At 37.7% G+C, this 19,470-nt stretch overlaps 1 long non-coding RNA gene across 1 annotated transcript; it reads left to right on the plus strand.

Moving 5' to 3' along the window:
- The first annotated feature begins 761 nt into the window (after positions 1–761).
- LOC106724655 lies at positions 762–19,091 on the plus strand. The gene is made up of 4 exons (XR_001360502.1): positions 762–2,509; positions 2,962–3,271; positions 8,090–8,098; positions 19,081–19,091. It is a non-coding gene; the product is annotated as an uncharacterized LOC106724655 (long non-coding RNA).
- The last annotated feature ends 379 nt before the right edge of the window (positions 19,092–19,470 follow it).

The raw sequence follows: 19,470 nt of genomic DNA on the forward strand, positions 1-19,470 counted from the left end.
TGTTCAACAAAAGCGTATTGTTTGTAAGAGTACTTACTAGTGGAACAGTAATAATGAAGTACAACTCAAGTCAAAATCTGGATTTCATAAATAAAAGAATGTGTTTTTGTGAATGAATACTTTTTGTTAAGATTTAAAAAACTGATATTATTAAAAATGTAAGGGATTTTTTAATATTTTAATTCCTAGAGCACTTTTGAGTTCTTTTACTTTATAATTATTAATTACTATCCATAAGAGAGTACAAATTGAATATACAGGTGTCCCCAAAAATGTATACATACTTTAACAGCTGATAGAGCAATTTTGGAAATGAATGATACGTTAATAAACACTGCTTTTATGAATATTTAAAGTGTGTGTATACATTTTTGGTACACCCTGAATTTAAATAATTTTCCAAAAACCTTTGATTGAGGATCAGATAATCCTCCCAGCAAACCTCTCCCAGATCTATTGCTTGCCAGGATTCATATTTCTGTCTCAGAACTAAGCTTGCTAAGAGAGAGAAAGGAGGTTAGAAAAAAAAATGCAGAGTACAAAAGGCTGTGTGTGTGTGTATGTGTATGGTGGTGAGGAATTATGTCCCTTGCACTTTAGATTATGAAGTTCCACTTGTTAAATTGAAAGGTACCTGGTCTTTATCTAAAGGACATATTCAAAAACATTTATTGAATGTGTTTGTATACTCTTGAAATGCAAGTGATTCACAAAAACAAGTATTTCGGCACAAAGCTTTATTCATGCAAACTGTTTGAATACATTTACAATGTAAAATGTGAGGAGTTGAAGGCATAACACACTCACTTCTCTGTCTTGAGTCTCAAGTGAGACAGGGAAAGACAGCGTAGAAGTAGGAGGCAGAGGGAGGGGGAGGAGACAAGGAGGGTGGGAGAGAGAGGAAGAGAGGGAGGAAGGGAGAAAAAAACCATTGTGGATCCCACAGTCTCATCTATCCCAAGCGTGTGAGCATCACATCTAGGTTGTAACAAAGAGATGATCGAGTCCTTTCTTTTTAGTTGTAGACAGGCCGACACAGCGGGCACTGCGTGCATGTCTGTCGCCTCCTCAAAGCCCCCATTCCTTCAGGAGTCACGAGCTCCGATCCAGAGAGGGCCTGGGGCACAGTGCTAGGCGCACCGATCTCTTGGAGAGGCCGCCACAGGTTCGTGCGTGTGCGGTCTGGGGCGTTGGTGCATCTTTACGTTAGGGAGACTAAGGAGTCCCTTCGGACAGACTTATCTGGATCCCCACATTTTTCTGGGGGGATCGTGGGAGGAGTGTGAAGGACAGGTAGCCCGTTCATTAAGGAGCGCGGGGTGCGGACGAGCAGAGCCGGGGAGGAGCGGGGTGGCACTGCCAAATCTTAACCGGGGCCCCTGGTGTTTGCAGACCCAAGTACAGTCGCCCTGGTCTCCATGGTGCCGCCGCAGAAGCTGCTGCCCGAGAACTCTGAACCGCACCCCTGCCTCGGTTGGGGATCCTCTTCCTCCTCCTCTCCCACTACGTACCTGGCCTGAGCTGCAGGGCGCGCCTCCCGGGGAACCCCTCTCAGCGGGACCTGCTCAGCCACCGTTCGCCTCCGCCCCCTGCCGCTGCGCCCGGCTGGCCCGGCTCGCCTAGCTCGTAGGCACCATGGAGGAATCCAGGGCAAACCCACGAGCAGCCGGTGACTATTCCTCCGGAATCTCTGGCCTGGCCCCTTTGGGGTGAGCCGAGCGGGGAAGGTGCTGTCTTCGCCGGTCCGAAGTTGCCCAGAAAAGGCCTGGTAGAGAGAGTATCCGCGGAGGCTGGGAGCTCCAGGTCCTCTTCCAGCTGCGCCTTTGCCGCCTCCTTTTCCTCCACCCAGGTTTGTTTATATAGGATCTGGGAGCTGGGAGGAACTGCCCACCCCCTGCAGGCGCCCACCCTCCCTTCCAGGGCTCCCACACGTGGTCGTGGTCGACATCAGCACCTTCTCAGCAGAAGGCAGGAGGCTGCGAGCGAGGAGCAGCGCTGGGGGCGAGCTGGGCGCATCTTCACGGTCTGCTCCCCTCCCCGGCGCCCTCACTCACTGCAATCCCAGCTCCGACTGGGTTTCGCCACTCTCCGTCCCCTTCCCCCAGGGGAGATTGAAGACAGCGCTCTTTCGGCGCTCCTGGCGCTTCTCTGGGTTCGCTCAGTGGCCGGAAAATAATGGTAACATGAACAGCGGAGCGTGAGCGCGTCGCCGTCACCGGAGGAAGGAAGAGATTGATGGGCAGAGAGCTTACTTCAAGGAATCACATTCCTGGGGCTGCTCAGGGGAAACGCGGGCGCCTCCGCCTCCTGGCTGGACGCCGCTGACATCTGTAGCCTCCGTTCCCTCGGGCTCCCAGGTCGCCAGCCTCTGCCTGCGGAGGAGCATCGACAGGAGTTGGTGCGCCTCCATCCAAACAGGAGTTCTCCCGGATCCCGCGCGTCCCCGCATCCATCCCCATTGAGCGCCCACCAGCACGCTGGCTTTGGAGGGAGTTGAACTTGAGTTCAGGTGGGTTATTCCCCAGGGGAACATAACAGGCGATGTTCCGGGAAGACGGGGAAGGTGATGCCGCAGTGTCCAAAGCGGACACTTCTCTTCCTAACACTTGCTGGGCTGAGCCGCTTGCTCCCACACAGTTTTTACTTACTCGCTCCTCCTCAACCCAGCCCTCCACACTAAGGTGGGGAAACACACACACACAACACACACACACACACACACACACACACACACACACACACTCCAAAACTCCCGTTTTCTTAAGTATCTAGCATGCCATTGACTTTTCATAACTTACGATTAGTCTATGAAACCTTTAATATTTACTCCATCGCTTTACATTAATGGAGGTCAATAGGCTTAATGATTCCCTCAGTCAAGTCATTTACTTCTAAGCCAATAGATAGTGCCCTCGTCATAGTTTTCTGGGGGGGGAAAGTAACTGTGCGTTTGTTCTGCAGATGCCCAACTCCCTCTGAATCGTGCAGATTGGTGCTGAGCACGCAACAAAAGTTTGTAGCTTCTCCGCAGTTCCTGGTGCTTGGCAGGGGAGAGGAAAGGACTGTGGCATTCAACACCGGGAGCAGTCAGGGAGCCATCTCCTTTAACTTTCCTTACCTGTTATCATTTGCAATGAAGAGGAAACAGAAGAGATTTCTGCAGATGACTTTGTTATTCATGGTGGCTTTAATATTCCTGCCCAACATTGGTCTCTGGTCTCTGTACAAGGATAAGCACCTGGTGAAATCCACGGAGCCTGGGGAGCAGCAGGTAAGTGCCACCCAGAGAAAGATCACAGGAAAGCTGGTAAGGCTTGCTGCGACCCTCGGGGCGGGGGGGGGGGGGGGGCGCCAGGAGGAAGGTGGATTTTTCTCCTAAGTCTTTACCGAACTGACATGACCAGACTCTAGAGACTTTGGGTTTTAAGCAAGTAGTTGTTTTAAGATCATAGTCAATGACATGGTGAAATGTAAAATGAACTAGAAAAGGAGGGTCAGAGAGCTCAGGAAGTAAAGATAATCTCTCACAGTTGGTCTTTAACGTTGACTTTGTTTTGATCTGGGTGAAAGGTAAGTGCTTATTTGTGGGATGTGGGAGTAGGTTTGGTGCAAGTTTATCAGAGATTTGTCTTTGCCTCTTCTCTGCTTTGGGTGTGTATATTGAATTGGGCAAATTAAAGCATTAAAGTAGGAAAGTAGTGATTAAAAAACAAACTATAGCTTTCTATATTTTGGGTTGTTATTTTTGCTTAGCAACAGCTTTTTACCCTTGGGGAACTTAACGTCTCTGTTTCTTCTCCCCTGTTGCGAAGGTGGTACCGTGGGGTATACACAGGCAGAGTTATCAAGCATGTCCCTTCAGTTTCACAGTCTGGTGATAACAGTTTGTTGTTAAAAGCTTTCCCTCAAATCGGAAATACCATGTAGTATGGTATTTACTTAGTATGCAATCCATTAGTATGTGCATTGCTGTTGACTTAACATGGATCAGAATAACTATCTTTCTTAGTGAGCCATAGTGCAAAACACCCTTCACAAAATGTTGATGAAATCCAATATTGTTGAGTTTCTTGTTTGTTAATAAGTGAAACAGTTCCTGTAATTAAACTTAACAATTGACTGCAGCCTTCTTTATGATATTGATATAACACTTTTCCAGTTAGTCCTGTGCATCCACTCGGAATATTAATATTTTTAATTTCAAGGGTCATCACCCATGTACACTACATACCTTCCACATATAGAAGTGCTAAAGTTGTCCATTTGTGAACAACAGAAATATATATAGTAATGGCAACTAAATATTGGTTCTTATACTTAACAAAGTTTAATTTATTTTTACACAGTGAGTGGTTAGTAGGTGAAATATATGGAAGTAATCTGCTTTTTCATTATGACAAGTAATCATTACCGGTTGCTAAACTCTAAAGATAACTAGTTGCTTATGGATTTTTGGTGGATTGGAATTTTGAGGGAAAATGCTGCCATATTTTCATTTAGTTATTGATATCTATCATCCTTTCTTATAGAGACGGAACTTTGATTTAAAGTGTATTCTGTAATTGCACTAAAAATAAGACATGGATACTTGGGATGTTAAAAAAAATTTTCTATTTAGATCACTTATTCTACAACCCTTGGTATGAAATGAGATTTTATTACCATTGGTAGTTAATACACTATTATGTAAAACTTCCATTCCAATATTGATAAAACACCTAAAACAAAAATATTTTTTCTTGAATTTTGCTCATTCAATTAACAATAACTACCTGAAATATTTGCAGGTATAGCTAACATTAAACACTAATTAATCTTATTAATGAGATCTTTACAACCTATCAACTGGGTCTATTGATTTTGACACTTAATAAGAAATTTGTATCTCCAATGGAATAAGAATATAAAAATGACAAATCAACTCTCTTATTTCTCATCATAATCTTCAAAAATGGTTTCCTTGTTTCTGGTTCTTCTGTAGTAAAATGATGCTTAATATCACATAATAAGTTAATGGGTATAAAAGGGATGAAGTGGTAAGAGAAGGAACAGTTTCTCAAAGTTCCTATGCTGTAGAGTAACAAGATAGATATCTTGTGACATTCCAGTTTACTAATTCTATGTAACAGTTTTGGAACCAAGAATAAAGAAAAGGTAGTAGTAAATGTCGTAAAGTGAATGTCAGTCATGTACTTTAGTATTGTTAGCCTAAATTATGGTTTTTAAATTAATACTTCTTATAGATACAAAATAAAGTTTAAAAAAATTAATTACTTTCTGAAAGATAGGATTCATTCTAAAACAGGAAAAGGTAAGCATTTATTGGTTTTATTATATTAATAAATATAATTGGAAAGAAAAATAGGGTATGTTGACATCATTATACAAGTATCAGATAAGTAAAAGTTGAGTTTTATGCACACATATGCAATTGACAAAATAAAAAGTTGCTTGCAGTGATGAATTAAACATGCTTAGTATTATGATGTAATATTTTGCTAATGTATCTATATTTCAATGTTAGTAAGTCAGCTAAATGCAAAGGTTTTCAATTGAAGCATATAATTTGACTATTGGGGTAATGTGTTAATTAAATTTAGCAATTTATTTTAAAAAGACATTTTCTTGGTTGATTGCTAAAATTTTCTCCAAAAGCCATCTTTTACTATGTTTATCACCAAGTTGTAAAATGCTGAGGTTAAGGATTATGTGCTGATTGGGGCATTGAAAGCAATAAGTAATGAAGCTATTCAAAACAAGTCACATGCCCAAATGAGAGGTCTGTTTTTACAGCAGTTATTTGTCAAACCACAGTTGTGGTTTTAAGGGTGGCATGGCATTGCTCACAGGAGTTGAAAACTTTCACTGTTTTGTGTAGTTTAATTGTTACAGTGGGTTTTAGGGAAATAGTTTAATTTGTGGAAATTCAAAATCACAGAATGGCTAGTACTTTTAAAATACTCTTAATTTGTATTTTATCAGAGCACATCACTAATAGTTTGCATATCTACTATTCAGTATAAATAGTGTTTATTATATAAATAATAATTCACATAATAATTTAATTTATCAGAGGTAAATTAAAGGGACGTAAAAACAGAAAGCACTGATCAAACTGCATGTTAATTTCCATGTTGTTTAGTATTTACATATTTCTCAAGTCTCTTATATGCTTACAAATCAATTCTTTGTATTTATTATAATTTTACATTAAAAGTAATATTTATAGGTGCCATAAGTTTTAAACATTTATCCCATCTATTTTACAGAAAATAAAAAATATGATCTAAAAATTCTCTAATTATTTATCTAAAAGGTTTTCTTTTCCTTTTATACAAAGAGAATTGAGAAATAGTTTTAGTCATGCAAAAATAAAAAGTTTATTTTATTATTTGAGCTCTACAAAATTGGAATTAGGCTGAGCTATATATTAAGCTTTTGCAATTTGTAAGGTTTTATAAAAATTTAAAAATATTTTTATAGTTCTTGTTTAGATGTTATTTAATTAAATTATCAATCATAATTATCATTGTTATTTTCAGTTGAGTTAATTTTGCCACTTTTTTTGCCATACATATATATTACAAAAGTGTTTATTGGTAATGAATGTGATATTTAGCGAAGAATGATTACTGTATGATTATTGTATAATAATTCCTAATTTCATTTAAAATAATTTGATTTTAGCTGCAATTAAAATGATATACTTAGATCTTCATTAAACTACATTAGGATGATAATTAGAACAAAGCACTATTTCAGAGCAAACCTACTTCATTCAGAATTATTACATATCTTTTCCTAATCATTTATGAAAAAATAAGTAAGTAAAAACGACTCCAAAACACTTTATTTTCTTGAAATGATTGATTTAAAAAGCTGTAAAATAGTTTAGTAACTAAGTTGCACAGTATGAGTTATAGAAATAATTAAAAAATAATCAGAATATGAAGAGATTTTTTGCAAATAAAAACTAGGATGAAAATCTCAGAATTTTAAATAAGACATTTTCAGAATTGTTCAGAATGATTTTAGGAGCATGTTTGGCCTGGGTATTTTACCACATTAAAAACCAACCAAACAAACAAAAACTAGACACTAAAGTCACTTTAAAATTGTATAACCTTCTTTGTACTTAAAAATTGCTATTTATGAAATAGGGCTAATCATCCTTGCCTCATAAGAAGGTACATAAAGTTGTGAGATCACACCTTGGATATGGAAAATATTTTGAGGTAAGATATTTTTAGTCAGATCCACACGTAAGCTATACTTGGTAGATGTGAAACTTAAGCTATATATATATCCTCAGAGATCCCTCAGCATCTTTTTCCAACTCTTCTAATGTTAACTCCACACTTTGGTGGGTGGGAGGGGGGTTAGAGCGTGTCTATATTTCTTTTTCAGTAAACACCTTAAGTATTGGAAGAGCTAAGAACAGAAGGAAAAAATTAAGGTTTTTCTCTCCTCTTGAAATCAGTTGGTACATTCTCAACACACTAGATGTGAAATAATGAATTAATTTGGGACTGTTTTTAATTAGCTAAGATGTAGATTTTAAAATTAGGGTCGTAAGGACCTTTTCTTGAATTTATAGAAAATCCATTCTGACTTGTTACAGGATCACACCACACAGATGACTGTAACAAGTGTCTTAATTATTTGCTGTGACCTAGTAGATCGAAACATGACTAGTTCATTACTTTGCCCCATGGGAGACAGTATGAAACACAGTCTTCTGTACACAATCTGGTAAATAATGAGATAGTTTCTCCCCCCTGCTCATTGCTGTGCTGGATCATTTAACCTCCCATGTGTTTTTGTTTGTTTTTTTTCTATAAAAGAAATCAAATCAGGGGTGGGATATGTACGGTAAAGGGTGAGAAAGTTTGGACCATTTAAGTGGTTAGAGAAGAGAAATGAGTTTTGTTTGGGAACTTTGTTTTGTTAGAGGTAGCCATGAGAGCCTTTAGAGAAATTTTCAACTGTGTCTCCCCATGTAGAACTTTTATAAAGATGAGAGTCATCAAAAATTGCCTAAGAGCCCAGCCAGCATGACCCAGTGGTTGAGCATCAACCTATGAACCAGGAAGTCACAGTTCAGTTCTTGGTCAGGGCACATACCCAAGTTGCAGGCTGGATCACTAGTGTGGGGCATGCTAGAGGCAACCGGTCAATGATTCTCTCTCATCATTGATGTTTTTATCTCTCTCTCCCTCTTCCTTCCTCTCTGAAGTCAATAAAATATATTTTAAATAAGAATTGCTTTAGTAATTAAAATAAAGACAAGACATTATGCAAAGTGCTAGCATACAGTTTCAGGTGTGGATAAGTTCTGTCCAGCAGTCATGCTCATTTCTCATTTGATTGACTTGCTTAGGATGAAGAGGTAAGTCCTGGATACTTTAGAATCTTAAAACCATCTGACATGACTATGTTGTTCTTCTATCTCCTTCATATTTACATATATGTTTACAAAAATACCATTATGGAAACAAAGGTGCAAATGTGCAAAGAAATAGGAGGTTCTGAAGATGACAGTAAAGATAAAGACACACATTTGATACTTGCTCTCCTTATGACCTCCATCTGTCACACCAATATTTAACAATTCCTAAATTATCTCAAAATGTAGTTGTAATGCTTGGGTGAACAACAAAAACAGAACAGATAAAAAAACATTTGTGCCACTGAGAATATGTATTTAGACAAGCACAACAATACATACTGGGTTTATTTAATGCTTGAAAAGAAGACTCAAGGCATACATAAATAGTGAAGACATGCTTACCCCCACTATCTCTCGCTTATATGCTGGTGTCTGTTCCTACCAAACTCCAATGAGGTGGCCAGAGGAGGGTGAAAAAATAAAGGTATATTTAGAGTAATAGGTAAAAAAGTGATTTCTCCAACTTTTCTACTTCCAGTGTGTTGAGGGAAAAACACACAAGGTGGACTGGATGAGCAGTGCTCTCAAATTAAATGTACTCATTTTACATATTCATTTAGCAATACACACATATACATACATCTACACACGAGGTCTCACTTATAAAGAAAAAATAAACACACCCAACTGTTTCATTTCCTACAGTTTTTTTTTACTTTTGTAACTTCTTGCTTATTTCATTGTGTTGAATTCACACACACAAAAAAAACCAAACTATTAGTCAATTGAGTTTGAAGCATCACTTAAATGTTATTAATATAATTCTGGGAAAATGCATCTATCTCTAGGAGCACTTATATCTATTTAGCAAGTGTGAAAATTACAATAATGATTTAGCCTGTTAGAGCTGCACAGTTTATACATAGGGTAAGCCATTGTTATCTTTTAATATAATCAATACAGTGGTGGTTGCCATAGACTACCAGCAGGTGCCTATCAGTTCTTTGTTACAAAGGAGTGGTGGTGTCTCAGGGAGGGCTGAGAAGGCTAATTTTGAATTTAGTTCAAGTACTCAAATACTCACACCATGCTATTTCAGTACTTGAAGTCTAGAAAGCCAGAAACAGTGCATTTTATTATCAATCATTTTGAACATTTATATTATATTAAAAATGACCAAATGGGTCAGGGCTGCCACCCAAGTTTGAATGAGTTGGGCTTTCCTTTTTCCTTACTTTTGGCATGTCTCCCCAGTGAGATAATTCAATTGAACTGAGGAGAAATTTCAGAATTTCTGTGCTGTCTTATTCTCTTTTAGTATGTAAGTGTGTAGGCTCTGGAATCAAATGATCGGGGTTCAAATTCTGTGTCCAGCACTTAGCCCTCTGTGTAATTTCTTGAGCATGTCATTGATCTTCCCCAGATCAGTTTTTTTTCTTAAATCAAATGGAGATGATAATACTTTCCTGTAGTGTTATAGTGAGGACAACATATATAGTACTGTGAACAGCATATAAGGTTAACGGATATAGATCATTGTTATATATAGTATGTGTATGTATAAGCAATAATTGCCTTTAGGAAGGCAGTTAGGGTTTGTTTAATCAATGGCTGTCTTTGCAAGGCAATGTCCAGAGAGCATAGCAGAGCGGTGGGTATTATAGAGGATTGCCACAGATGTGTTCAGTCTGGAAGGGAAGATTGTTGAATAAACAAATAAATAAGGTCTAGAAAATAAAAGGGCTTTGATGATAATTTTAGGTCTAATACTTGACAAGTTGTCAATTTTAATTTTCATATCATCACTTATTGCAAAAAAATGATTTTTGATATATTGTATTCAAAGTTATTCAAAAGTTGAAGTTTTCAGTATAATTCTTTTTTATCAAAAAGACAGCCATATTTCTATGTAGGGACTATCTTCATGTCCCGTAACAAATAAAGCCCATGACTCACATGTAGGCATTTTTTCTCTACATGATTTGCAAGCAAGTATTTGAGAACTAAGCAAGCATTTAATATATATATATATTTCTTGATTTCAGAGAGGAAGGGAGAGAGAGATAGAAATATCAATGATGAGAGAGAATCATTGATTGGCTGCCTCCTGCACACACCCCCTCCCACCCCCATCCCTCACAACAGGAGTCATCCTGGGCTTAGTTGTAATTTTGCTGCAAGTACCTGCGCTTTGCCATCTTGGTTCTCCCTCTGTTTGCTCCAGGCTGCCTATTTTTAGTTCCAGTTCTATTAGTTGCTGAGTGATCCTCAGCAAGTTACTTATCTACTCTGTGCTTCCGATTTACCATTTCTAAATGATTATAAAATTAATGCCTACTTAATTGAGTGATGTAGTGGTTAAATAAGCTAATATGAATAAAATGCTTGAAAAGCATGATGGTACATAGGAAGAAATTTTAAAGTGTTAGATATCATTATCTGTTAGGCTTCTAGATAATTGAAATTGGACATACAGGTAAAATACGTTCCTATAACCTTTTGTTCATAAACCCATCATGAGGTTATATAAAAATTTCAGAATTTGGACAGGCTTCTAAAAAATGTTCCAAGAACCTTTGATTTCTTTTACTTTTCACTTTTTTTAATTCTTAGTAGCCCGTATGAAAATAATATAGTACTTATTTTAATGTTTTTGTAACTTGAACCAAGAGCTCCTGCAGTCCTACATATTGGAAGCAACTAGATTTCAACAGAGAATTCAGTTCTTCCCAGCATATGCATTCAGCAACCAAATGTACTGTGGTGACCTTTCCCCCTATATTTTGTGCTATTCTCTCCACATGGTGTTGATTTCTCTATGTGTATTTTTGCCCTCAAGGGATATGCTATATCTCATAAATTATTTCATTAAATCAGTCTAAACTTCCAAAGAAGATTATCTAAAAATGTCTTCAGGGTCGAATATTTTAATATTTTATGTAACTTGAATTTTAACACTTTTGTTCTGGCTGCTTCTGACACTGAGGTGGTATTGGGAAAATCAAGAATGATGCTGCTAAGTGAGAGTAACTTGACAAAGTAAGAGCTGGCTGTCTCATTTCCACTTTTAGTGCTTCTAAGAAATAAACTGACTGGGAAGACTGAGGAATGGAAAATTGTATAAAACTAGATGGTGAGAGAGGATAAAAATGCTTTCAATCCCTAGCTGAGTGAAGTTTATAATTTTTTAGATAGCCTAGCAGAAGGCTGTCAGATTAACAACTATATAATGGGATTGACCCCCCTCTTAACTTCTGTAGAAACTTTCAACTTCTCTTTCACAAGCTGAAGGAAATTGCATTTTCTGCAAGATCCTCAGCATTTCGAGGCAAACATGTTGAGTTCCAATACTGTATGAAATATATAGGGAATGATACACATCAGGGAGTCCAAGTGGATAATATTCAAGAAAGGGTAGAAATATAAGCCGCTCTTATCACTCTAACTCCTCTTGCCTGCCTTTTCCTGCTCAGAGTTCTTCCCCCCTTCTTTTCCTTTGATTTTTTTAAAATTAAAGATACATTTCACTTAGGAATTGATTTCATCAATTATTGTCCCTATGAATGGATGAAAGGCTTGAAACATTTTAAACACTTGAGTCTTTTGCACTTAAAAAAAGGTTCTGTTGAACCTAAATGCATTTCCAGTTATTGGAATGTGTATATGAGAAATACGTTTTAGCTCAAGGCTTCTGCTGTTAGTCTTTGTTGCTATTTTGTTTGTAATACTGGGAACTGCCATCTTATTTTAAACTATGCAATCAGAAAGTAAATATTGCTTAGTTTTGTCACGTCAAGGGAAACAATCTTTTTGTAAGTTAAAAGTAAAAACTGGCACAGTAAAGCCAAAACTACCAGTAAAGAACCATTCTATGCTTAGCTCTTCATCTGTCTTTCCCAAAGCTCCATTTTCCAGCCTTCTCTTCTCTCCTCAAATCTCCCTTGTCACCACCTCTCTTATCAGGCTCAGCAGATAGCCTGGCCTCACTCTTCACTGAGAGCCAAGACCTCATGCCATAAAATCAGAAAAAGCACCTGCGTGTATTTCCCACTTCTCTATTTGCCTCCTGTTACTATGGAAAAATGTCTCTACTTTTAGGATAAATGTGGAACCTCTATCCAGACTATGGGTCACAATTATTTTGTTTTTAAGGATTTCACGTATTAATTTTTTTCTTCGCATTATTCACTGTCAGCCTTTTCCTTTCTGATCCATCCTTCATTCCAGTATTTAAATTTGCTCAAGTTTCTCCCACTATTGAAGAGGTGTGGGGAGCAAGGGAGCAAAGCAAAAATAAAAAGTCCCTTTAGCCACTGTTCTGTCTCTCTCCTTCTCTTTCTCTTTTAAAAAATTGATTTCAGAGAGGAAGGGAGAGGGAGAGATAGAAACATCAGTGATGAGAGATAATCATTGATCAACTGCCTCCTGCACACTCCCTAATGGGGATCGAGCCTACAACCCTGGCCATGTATCCAGACCTGCAATCAAACCATGACCTCCTGGTTCTTAGGTTGACACTTAACCACTGAACCAGACTGGCTGGGCTCCCTTCTTATCGTAATAACCAAACTGGATGCATCCAATTCCTTACTTTCCACTTCCACCCACCTCAGGCCAAATCCTACTCATCCAATCTGTTTTAACTGCTTTCACCATTGTCATCAGAAATCCTTTGTCGGTTCATTAGTCATATTACTTGACAGAATTTAACCATGCATTCTACCTTACTGGAAGCAATCATTTTCATCTCAGGCTAAGAGGTGATGGGTGGGAGACTTGAGAAATTTGAAAAAAACAACTTTGAAAAGCAGGAAAGAGGGCTGAATAGGTAAACTTGGAGTGATTCAGACTGTGCAAACTCCTATTTTAATTCTCCTATGCCCACTGCCCATCCCTACTACCACCCATGCAAACACACTTGCCAGTGCCCTTTATAGACTCCTACTTCTAATCTATCTTTTCCTTAAAATGGAAGATTCTTCAGAGGTCTTTAGAATTACTTCTTATTCTGTACTTTGCTTTGGGATAGCTCACCCAGCCCCTCATTTCAGCTATCACATTTAAGTTGATGGCTGCCAATCAATGTGTTTAACCCAAATTTCCCTCTTAGCCTATGGTCCACATACCAGTCTGAAAGCTAGAGACACGTATTTTAAACTTTAAATATTAAGGTGAAATTTATTTTTCTCTTCCATGCTCTACACCTGTCCTCCTTTTGTGTCTCTCATCTTAATGAAGTACATTGTCATCCATCCCAGTGTTCATTATAATTGGACTTTCATTATTTTTACTCTCAAATTTACTTTATTGCTAAGCAGTAGCAATTCTTCCTGAAACATCTCTCTTGAATTCATCTCTTTTATCCGCCTTGACTCTGCCCTAGTTGGGACCAACGTAAACACTTCAATAGATGAGTGTAGGAGACCCTCATCTTGGTACTCCTGCCTCCAGCCGCCTTCTTCCCTCCACCTCATAGCAGCCAGTTGATTATTCAGAATGATTCATTGTACGTACAGCCCACTGCCCTTCCTAAATTTATTCATTGGCCTCCCACATATTTATATTGAAGTTCAAGTTCTTTAATACAGCTTTACCATATTAAGCTCTTCTTTTATTTTTTCTTTAGAGACTTTTAAAATTTTTGTTTAATTTATTGGGATAACATCTTATATAATAAAAGCCCAATATGCTAAGTGTCCGGTCATCTGGTGACTGGTCTACTCTTCAACCAATCAAAGTGTAATATGCTAACGATATGCTAAGGCCACTCAACTGCTCACTATGATGTGCACTGACCACCAGGGGGCAGACAGTTGACTGGTTGACCAGTCGCTATGACGTGCACTTACCACCAGGGGGCAGGCACTTTGACCGGTAGGTTAGCTTTTTGCAGGGGTCTGGCCGATCGGGACTGGGCAAGACAGGGCCAGACAGGACCTGGAGCCCTCCTGTGACTCCAATCATGCACCACTGGAGTCCCTCAGCCTGGCCTGCGCCCTCTTACAATCTGGGACCCCTTGGGGGATGTTGGAGAGCTGCTTTTGGCCCAATCCCACAGGCCACTCCCCTCAGGAGGGTGCTAGGATTGGGACTGATTGGGCGTGAGCCCACAGCAGGCACAGTGGAGCCAGGATGAATGGGAGTGGCAGGGAGGAGCTGCAGGCAGCGGTGGGCTGTGGGTTTCGGCCTGATCCCTGCAGGCCACCCTGAGGGACTCCACCTGTGCACGGATTTGTGCACGGGGCCTCTAGTTGGTTAATACAATCATATAGGTTTCAGATGTACAATGCTATAATACATTATTTATATATTGTATTGTGTGTTCACCACCTCAATTCAAGTCTCCTTCCATCACCATTTATGCCCCCTCTGCCCTCTTTTACCTCCCTACACCTCCCTTCCCCTCTGGTAATCACCATACTGTTGTCTGTGTCTATGAGTTGTTGTTTTTTCTTTTTTGCTTAATCCCTTTACCATTTTTACCCAGCCCCCCAAACCCTTCCCCTCTGACAGCTGTTATTCTGTTCTTTGTGTCTGTTTATATTTTTAAAACTTATTTTGTTCATTAGATTCAATATGTAAGTGAAATCATATGGTATTTGTCTTTCTCTGACTGGGTCATTTTGCTTAGTGTGATACCCTTCAGGTCCATTGATGCTGTCTCAAAAGGTAAGATTTTCTTTTTCACAGTCGAATAATATTTCACTCTGGAAATGTACCACAGCTATTTAATCACTCGTCTACTGGTGGGCACTTGGGCTACTTCCAAATCTTATCTCTTGTGAATAATGCTGCAGTGAACATAGGGGTGCATATATTCCTTCAAATTAGTGTTTCAGGTTGCTTCAGATAAGTTCCCAGAAGTGGAATCACTGGGTCATAAGGCAGTTCCATTTTGAATTTTTTTTACACAATAACTGCATCAATCTACATCCCCACCATCAGTGCACAAGGTTCCCTTTTTTCCATGTCAACATTTGTTTGTTGATTTATTGATGATAACCACTCTGACAGGTGTGAAGTGATATCTCATTGTGCTTTTAATTTGCATTTCTCTAATGATTAGTAACACTTAGCATCTTTTCATATGTGAATCTGCCATCTGTATATCCTCTTTGGAGAAGTGTTTTTTTAGGTCCTTTGCACATTTTTTAATTGGATTGTTTATTTTTTGGGGTTTTGAGTTTTATAAGTTCTTTATAAATTTTGGATATTAAACCCTTATCAGTTGTATCATTGGTAAATACGTTCTCCCATTCAATGGGTTGTCTTTTTATTTTGTTGATGGTTTCTTTCACTGTGCATAAGCTTTTTATTTTAATGTAGTCCCATTTGTGTTTTTTTCCCCCTGAATTTTCCTTGCCCAAAGAGATTTATCAGAAACAATATATTGCTATGAGAAATGTCTGAGATTTTACTGCCTATCTTTTCTTCCAGGATTTTTATGGCTTTGAGTCTAAAATATAAGTCTTGAATCAATTTTGAGTTTATTCTTGTGCATGGTGTAAGAAGGTGGTCTAATTTTATTTTATTTTTTGCACATATCTGTCCAACTTTCCCAACAGCATTTATTGATTAGACTATTTTTTCCCCATTGCATGTTCTTGCCTACTTGTCAAATATTAATTGACCATAAAGACATGGGTTTATTTCTGGGCTCTATATTCTGTTCCATTGACCTATATATCTGTTTTTATGTCAGTACCATGCTGTTTTGATTGCTATGGCATTGTAGTATAATTTGATATCAAGTAGTGTTATTCCTCTAACTTTGTTCTTCTTTCTCAAGCTTATTGTGGCTATTTGGGCTGTTTTGTGGTGCCATGTACATTTTGGAATATTTGTTTTAGTTCTGTGAAAAATGTCACTGGTATCTTGATAGGAATTGTGTTGAATCTATAGATTGCTTTGGGTACTATGGATATGTTAATTATGTTAAATTCTCCCAATCCATGAATCACAGCATATGCTTCCACTTATTTGCTTCTTCTTAAGTTTCTTTCTTCTGTGTCTTAGAATTTTCCAAGTACAGGTCTTTTATATACTTGGTTAAATTAATTCCTAGGTATTTTATTATTGTTAAAAATTTAAAACAAATTTTAAATCTTTATTGTTGAAAGTATTACATGTGTCCCCATTTTTCCCCCATTGACCCCTTCTAACCTGCCCCTGCTCCCTTCCCCAGGCCTTCACCACTCTATTGTCTGTGTCCATGGGTTATGTTTATTATTATTTTTTGATGCAATTGTAAATGAAATTATTTAGTTTACCTTTCTGATGTTCATTATTGGTGTATAAAAATGCAACTGATTTCGTAGTATTTTGTATCCTGCTATTTTATTGAATTTATTTATTAGTTCTAGTAGTATTTTGGTAGCATCTTTAGGTTTCTCTATAAACCGTATCAAGACATCTATAAATAATGACAGTTTTATTTCTTTCCTTCCATTTTGGATGCCTTTTATTTCTTCTCTGATTTCTGTGGCTAGGACTTCTAGTACCATGTTGAACAAGAGTGGTGAAAGTGGAGATCCATATATTTTTCCTGATCTTAAGGGAAACACTTGTAGTTTTTGCCCATTGAGTATGATAGTAGCTGTGGTTTGTCATATATGGCCTTTATTATGTTGTGGTATGTTCCCTCTATTCCCAATTTGCTGAGTTTATATCATGAATGGGTGCTGGGTTTTATCAAATGCTTTTTGTGCATCCATTGATATGATCATGTGGTTTTTATCCTTCATTTTATTTATGAGGTGCATCACATTATTGATTTGTGGATATTGTACCCACTTTGCATCCCAGAATAAATTCAACTTAGTCATGGTGTATCATCTTTTTAATGTATTGCTGGATCTGGTTTGATAATATTTTGTTCATGATTTTAGCATGTATATTAGTCAGGGATATTTACCTATAATTTTATTTCTTTGTAGTATATATTTTTAAAAAAATAGATTTTTATTGACTTCAGAGAGGAAGAAGAGGGAGAGTGAGATAGATACATCAACGATGAGAGAGAATCATTTGATTAGCTGCCTCCTACACACCCCACACTGGGGATCGAGCCCACAACCCGGGCATGTGCCTTGACCAGGAGTGGAACTTTGACTTCCTGAATCATAGGTTGACGCTCAACCACTGAGCAACACTGCAGCCAAGCTTCTTTGTGATATTTTTATCTGGTTTGGGAAATAGGATACTAAAATTAGCTTGGGAGTCTTCATTCCTCTTAAACTTTTTGGAATAGTTTGGGAAGGATAGGTGTTAGTTCTTTGAATGTTTGATAAAAGTCACCTGTGATTTCATCCAGTTTGGGACTTTTATTTGTTGGGAGTTTTTTGAATACTGCTTCAATTTCATTAGTTTTAATCAGACTGTTCAGATTTTCTGATTCTTCCTGATTCAGTTTTGGAAGATTGCACGTTTTTAGGAATTTATCCAGATTGTCCAATTTGTTAGTATATTGTTGCTCATAACATTTTCTTACAGTCCTTTGTATTTCTTTGGCATCAGTTGTTACTTCTTTTTTTTTCATTTCTGAAATTTATTTATTTTTATTTATTGATGAGTCTGGTGAAAGGTTTGTCAATCCTGCTTATTTTTTCAAAGAATCAACTCTTGGTTTTATTGATCTTTTATATATATTTTTTTAAGACTATTTTTATTTCGGCTCTGATATATTTTTTTTTCTTCTACTCGCCTTGGGCTTTGTTTGTTGTTCTTTTTTTAGTTCCTTTAAGTATAAAGTTAGATTGTTTATTTGATTTTTCTTGTTTGTTGAGTAGGCTTGTAAAGCTATGAATTTCCCTCGTAGTACTGCTTTTGCTGTGTGTTTTGTGTGTTCATTTTCATTTGTTGCAAGGTATCTTTTTTTAATATATTTTATTGATTTTTTACAGAGAGGAAGGGAGAGGGATAGAGGGTTAGAAACATCGATGAGAGAGAAACATCGACCAGCTGCCTCTTGCACACTCCCTATTGGGGATGTGCCCGCAACCAAGGTACATGCCCTTGACTGGAATCAAACCTGGGACCCTTCAGTCCGCAGGCGGACGCTCTATCCACTGAGCCAAACTGGTTAGGGCTCAAGGTATTTTTTGTTTTCTTCCTTGATCTCGTTGTTAACACGTGCATTGTTTAGTAATGTTATTTAGAGTCCATGTATTTGTGTTTTTCAGTTTTTGAGCTCTACTGCTTACTACTTCACTAACTACTTTGAACATTTTTAGGTTTCTGAGAATTTTATGTTCTTTCTCCTCCAGGAATTTGCCTGTATTAAGCCTTCAGTTTTGCCTGGATAATTTCTGCTGTCATTCTACTTCTCTCTGTGAAATTTTCCCTGATCTTCCATGCTTGGTTTTGTTACCTTACCTAAGTGTTTCCTACGAAAGCCTTCTTTTTTGGCCCTTTTAATGGAATTTATTTGTCTGTTATTAACTCTCTGCTTAGATAATTCATTCACCATTAATCAGTTAGTTCCTTAAAACTCAGTAATAAGTTAAATGATGTCCCTCTTTCAAATATATGTTCATGTACTAATACCTTGAACTTGTGAATGTTACCTTATTTGGAAAAATGTTCTTTGCAGATGTAATTAATTTAAGAATCTTGAAATGCAGAGATCATTTTGGATTATCCTGGGTGGGCTTAAATCAATTAGAGATATACAAGGGATATTTGATGGACAGAAGGGAAGACTACACAGACAGAAGAGGGAGATGCAGTGTGAAGATGGAGGCAGAGATTGGAATGATGTGGCCACAAGCCAAGGAAGCCAAAGAATGCTAACAGTCACCAGAATTTGGAAGAGTCAAGGAAGTATTCTTTCCAAGAGCTTCCAGAGGTAGTGCAGCCCTGCCAATACCTTGATTTTGGAATTCTAGCCTTCATTTCTGTTTTAAGCTACCTAGTTTGTAGTAATTTTTTATGGCAGCTGCAGGAAGTTAATACACTTAAGAATTTCCTATGTTTGCACACTTTTTTATTCCAGTGTCTAGCATTAACTGATCACAAATTAGATACTCAATAAATATTTTGAAAGAATGAGAAGTGATAATATGATTTGTTATATGTATGTA

This window comes from Myotis brandtii, unplaced genomic scaffold, assembly GCF_000412655.1.
Source record: "Myotis brandtii unplaced genomic scaffold, ASM41265v1 scaffold919, whole genome shotgun sequence".
Taxonomy (NCBI): Eukaryota; Metazoa; Chordata; class Mammalia; order Chiroptera; family Vespertilionidae; genus Myotis; species Myotis brandtii.